Raw genomic sequence first — 6285 nt, 5'->3', positions numbered from 1 at the left:
GAAAGCCCCATGTTGTGGGAAGCTACACAATGCCCTTATTTCTCAGGGGCCTACATTACTACTGTAAAGTTGTCATGTGACGCTGTACAAAAGTCACACTGCAGTCGAGTATGAGGAGGCGATATCCTCTTCATACTCGCTGAGGCTCAACTTCCTGTAAAAAGTGGTTAACAGCTGAGCTGTGAATTAAGGAGTAGGAATCAGGCCAGCAAACATCAACCTCAACAATCACACAAATTACCTCCTTGGAGGGGTTTGCAGAAGACATGGGGTCTGATATGACATACAAACTCACCTTAAATAGGTCAGGTTAGAACCAGAGCAAAGCAAAGGGGACAGGAGCTTGTTAAAAGCAAAACATCTGTGTGTGTCTGCGTGTGTGTGAGTGTGTGAGGGGAATGGGGGTGTGCGGGGAGTAGGGCTGACATAACAACAACAACAACATCAAAGTTTACAGGAACAAACTGATTAAACTAACCGCCCCAGTGATGACTCACCTGGTGGTATCACAGTGAAGTGAACTGTGTGGGTGCACTGAAACACGTTAGTAATGGTAAAACTGTGGTTTGGAGGGTGCTGCTTAAAGTAGGGGTACCTGGGCGAGAGCTGATTTGAAAAACAACCAAATAATATAACAAGTTTGTACTGTGACTCCCTCAAAGTAAAAACACTGTAAAAAAAATCTTTCCATTCTCTCTCGCAGTACTTTTGAGACAACGGCCCACGTGTCCAACGATTTACTCAATTCATCATTATGACAAAGTTATTACAGTAGTATTGTCTAAACGAATCAGTAGTGGTAAACAGTTCCACTAGCCATATGTTTTTTCTACATCTTATCTATCTGGGCACTAGCTCTGAGTGACGTTTGAGTGACTTTGATGATAAAGATGACCATTTATTGAAATTTCCACCATTTATGCTCATTTCCACACATCATCGCTTGTGTGCCCTGGAATCCTCGAGTGTTTCAGCATTAATCACAAGTCACCCTCGATTAGCTTAGCCCCTGCCATGGAATAACAGATACAACTCGTTTTTTCTTAGGACTGCACATAAAGGGATCTCCTTGACCTCTGCATTGGCTAAAGTCTGCTGCCTGCATATTCAGACAGCCGTCCTGACAGACACTAACGAAGGAATATGAGTTGTGCCTGAGTTAAAGTGGAATTATTATACTCATATCAATCTCCATATTATTATTCCTGTACAATAATAACAACAACAACAACAACAACAACAAGAGAAAAACCCCACTTAGCTTACTTTAACCTAGCTGATAAACACCCTCACAAGCAGATGAAAAAACCCAGCATTACATCACAGGTCACTTTCCTTTTTTCTAGCTTCTGCCTGTCTATTGCAAACCACCAATAAACACATCGATATATAAGCGAGACCATTTATGCTCATTTCCAACACCAAATTTTACTCGCTGGCCACACAAAACTAGCCTTCCACGAGTTACAGTTAAAAACACTCCTCATGTCATCCTGGACACATGTATTTGATATCTTATCACACGTTATCACACGCATATCACACATGTCCAAAAGCACCCGAGAGACTCAGAGTGGTGATCTGAAAAGTAATGATGTCAGTTTCACTGGAAGACGCTTTGAGGTCAAACTAAGAGACACAATGCTGAAACAATACTTTTAAACAAGCGTGACTTCAATAGATATTTATTTATATACACTGTACAAATTTCTATAATTAATTCAATATCAGAAGCAGTATGCTTTAAGTAATTACAAATATTAAAAATAGCTTGACTAAATTCTCCTTATCTTTCATGCTAATTTACCCATGAGGTAACTGAGCTCCTAATATTAATGCACAAAAAACACACACACACATACACACTGGTGAAGACTACAGTCTACAACAAACTTGCAGTTCTGGTAAAGTTTTCTTTTCAACACAGGAAGGATGGCCACTCCGTCTCTGATTCCTCACCTCCTACAGGTATCGCTTGAATAATGCTTAAAAATATTAACTAAACTCAATCGCAAACAATAAATGTGTAGATTTTTCTTTAGCTTATGCTATGAATCGTATTGGGAACGGACTGATTTCTACAACCCTCACGCACCCGGTCACCTCCATCCACACAAGAACCTTTTCCGATCTTTAAGTGTTTCTTTGTAACATGGGGCTCTTGCCCAACCCAGCCAACCTTTTGATTAGTGGTTGACCTGCTCTACTCCTGAGCCACTGCATTTATATAGATATAGGAGTAGGGTAATGGAACCCCTAACCTCCATTATAGAAAACAATACAGAAGTGCTTTAAACTGGCATTCTTTCTAGCCGGTAAACTGTGTAAGTCTACAGAAAAACAGCGCCAGACTCAGTAAATCTTTTTCCTGATGGGTTAATGACCTCAGTGAACCAGCTTACAGATTTGGTAACTACAGCACAATGTTCATTTCTGTAAATAGTGTAAAAAACAAAGGACAATGAGGCAGAGTATGCTTTCAGATGAGGCAACGCTGTGATTAAGGAGCTGGTTCTGTAGGAGTGAGGATTTTGACGCAAGTTTAAAGTGCCCTGAGTGCTTAGGTCAAGTAGAAAAGTGCTATATAAGAGTCAGTTCATTTACCATGAAGATGAAAACACAACTCAAGCTCTCCCAACAAAACTAATGTCTATGTACAACTGTCTGAGGCATTTAGAAAGGTCATGGTAACACTTAAAGTGGGTATGAGGAAGAAAGAATATATACATATATACACTTTTAATGCACAAGGTAAAGACAAAGACAAAAACAAGCAGAATAACTTTCTCTTTGTGGCGTAATGTGCCAAAAACAACAAAAGAGACATCAGTTATCACACTTCCTTTTTTGCTGTGCGCATGGCCAGTGTAGTAAAGCTCAAATTCACTGATTCTTTTATTTAGACAGTAGGTCACTTGTCTTTGTGTTTTTCACAACCTCATTTAGACATATGACGAGGAGAGTGATGGGGAGGCACGTATGTGCAAAACACTTGTTGCACTTGTGGAAAGATGCATTTGGCACCTGGTGAACACTAGCAAAGTGTAAACACACTTTTAGAACATTTACTTCTCTTTCTTTCTTAGTCACTAAGATCATAATCTCTATCTGTCCACAGTGCATTTGTGATTTACAGGGCTTTGTAGTGAGTGGTACCCCAAAATTCTAATCTACAAGGCATTAAAAACAGATTTGGTAAGACTGGAATTCTCTAGTGAGCTGAACAACTCACAAAGTTGAACGCAGACTGGGCTGTCATATTCTTGTGCATGCATATTAACATTAGCGCATGTGTTCAGATTTGTGCCATGATGAAAACGAAACATATGCGTGCAGATAGCACTTTGAGGAGCTGATAGATGGAGAACATGAGAAAGTAGGATGGATGAATAGAGGACAGTTAGTGAATCAAGAAGTGCAGAGGATTAGTAGTGAGGAAGTGAGGACAGCTATGAGGAGATGGAAGAGTGGAAAGGCAGTTGGTGCAGATGACATACCTCTGCAGGTATGGAGGTGTTTTGGAGAGAGGGCAGTGGACATTTTAACCAGACTGCTTAACACAATCTTAGAGAGTGAGCACAGATTTTCGAGAACAAAGGTGATGTGCAGAGCTGGACAGATGGATAAAGCTGATGCGTCACACCATGTTATAGGAAAGAAGGAGCCCTACAGATTCTTGTTTTGGGAATGTTGGCGGAGGTCAACCATCCAAAGCAACAGAGAGAGTATGAGAGAGATCAAGAAAGGAGTGCCGGCAGGGTTGAATAGGAAAGGGAAGGTTTAGGAGATAGTAGTGAGACCTGCAGTGATGTATGGTTTGGAGATGGTGACGGTGACACAAAGACAGGAGGCTGAGCTGGAGGTGGCAGAGCTGAAGATTTTTGTTGGAAGCGATCAGGAGAGATAGCTCAGGCTGAGCAGTTTGGAGACAAAATAAGAAAAGCTGAGCAAGGCTGAGATGTTTTGTACATGTGCAGAAGAGGGAGAGTGGATATATTGGACAAAGGATGATAAAGATTGAGCTGCCACGCAGGAGGAAAAAAGAAAGACCTCAGAGAAGATTCATGGATGTAGTAAAGGAGGACGTGCAGAGGGTGGGTGTGATTGAGGAGGATGCTGGGACAGGAGGAAATGGAGGCAGATGATCTGCTTTGGTAAACCCTAAAGCGAGCAGCTGAAAGAAGAAGAATAAGGAATAGAGGTCAACTGGTGTTCTTTGTCACAATCATCGGATGTGATCAACATCTGTTTGAGAATCCTTCTTTCTTAGCCTGCAGCCAGCTGTCTAAACAATTCATGAATCCTTTACGAAATTAATTAGAAATCCTGTCTGTGAGGATAAATGTACTAGTGGTGCACAGGCTGGGTAATTAAAACCTGGAAATGACTAAATCATTAGCTTTTTCAAAAGATTTATTGGTAAAAGGAATACAGCCTTTAACAAATGTTTGAAGGCCCTCTGCATCCATATTTTCGATAAAAATCAAAGCTGCCGGCAGCATGATGTCAGTCGAGCAATCACTGGTACGAAAGAAATACAGATAATGGTCAAACGTTCAGAAGTGTTCTCTCAATTAGACACTGAAGCATTATAAAGCCAACAGGACTTATACTGCTGGCGCTGAGTAATCCACATAAAAGAATCATCTGCAACATGCAGTCAGGATGTGGGTGTTGCCACACACAAACGTGGGAGTGCACCAAATTATGCAGGCCCTTCATATCACAATGTTTTCTAAGCATGCATTTTTTTTTTAACAGTGATAATAAACTATCCTCGAAAAGGTCCAGATTCACACAGTGCTGAGAGACACAGTCGAGTAAATTGGATCGCTGTCTGTCTAAAAAGAAATCAGCCCTGTATTTATTAATAATTTGGATGCTATCATATTTATAACACCTGCTTCCTGTTACTGCTACAAGTTGAGGCTACACTGTAGTCTTCACCTGCATATATGTATATGTGTGTGCGCATGTTTGTTTCTGTGTTTTCTGTGCATGATAGTTTGTCTCTTTTCAAAGCCATCAAACTAATATCCGGGAACCAATACAACCTGACAGGTACTATGTCTTTAAAAATCTGGAGACAACGTTCTTACTAAAAGAAGACTGTTGGAACATGAGCGACTGTGGCTGATGCGGTTATGATGAGTCAGACAGAAAACTCTACTGGAGTTTTTAACAAACACACATCTGATAGGACACCCCCTGTGATATGGACAGCCCCCTCACTCTGCACGCTACAAAGAAGTCTTCAGCACCAACTGCAGAAGAGTGATGTTGTACAGTGTGGTTTTCCATTCTGGTTGCTGTTCGGCTTCTGTGTCTTCTCGCGAGAAGCTGCTCTTTTGCAGCCTTTCAAAAGAATACCCAGACTACAATTAGAATGTGAACAGAAAAGGAGAGGTGGATCATTAGGTTTCACCTGTGCTTCTCAAACTTGTTAATGCTTAGGCAGCTGCCAGGCTGGAGATTTCAGTGCTCTCCGCAGACAACCTAATGTACCCTGGTGCACTTTGCCCCTGTCCCCTGCAGACAGTGATTCATCTCTGGCAGCTCGGGTGAGGCAGGATTCAAACAACAGCCTTCTTGGTTGTGTTATGAAACATTTTGTTTTTTTCACCAATAGACGGACAGGTGGATTTGCCACTTGACCAAGATCCTCTGGACCAAGAGTGGTTTGTACTCTCCCTCCTCAATTGTGAACCTTAACACACTCTTAAATGGAAAAATACAACACAAACGAACAACTGGAGAAGAATGAGAGATGTGGGGAATCACGTCTGTCTGCACCAGTGAAGATTAGTGACATTGAAAAAGCTAGAATAAAAATCAGGCGCATAACTAAATGGAATTCCACACCATGTGACTAAATTAAATATGGATAGATGAATACTGGGGAGAGACTCACCAAAGGCACAAAAAAGGGTTTAACGAATCACATTTATTAAAGTAGATTTGTATGTGTAAAATACTCACTGTACAGCTACCTATTTTTGTAGACACGTGTGGAAGTGAACAAGAGTTGTGTGTGTATTGTGGTCATGTTAACATGACCACAACGTCCTGACATTTTAGAATAAAACATTAACACTGCAAGGCACAGATGGTGCTTACAGATTCTAAAGTCCTGCTTTATCAGATGGCTGGAATGAGCAAATCCAGCAATGGGAAAAGAAATTCCCACAATCTGAAGCATTCAGCAGGAATTGCCTCTTGAAATTTTCCTTTTAATATAGCAAAAAGGAATTTAAACTGACCGGCAATTTATCCTTCAATGTGATT

This window comes from Aulonocara sp. 'chitande type north' Nkhata Bay, linkage group LG23 (genome assembly GCF_057382095.1).
Source record: "Aulonocara sp. 'chitande type north' Nkhata Bay isolate Kocher_YH1m ecotype deep benthic linkage group LG23, A_spYH_male_GT1.1, whole genome shotgun sequence".
NCBI lineage: Eukaryota > Metazoa > Chordata > Actinopteri > Cichliformes > Cichlidae > Aulonocara > Aulonocara sp. 'chitande type north' Nkhata Bay.
This window is presented reverse-complemented; position numbering follows the sequence as displayed.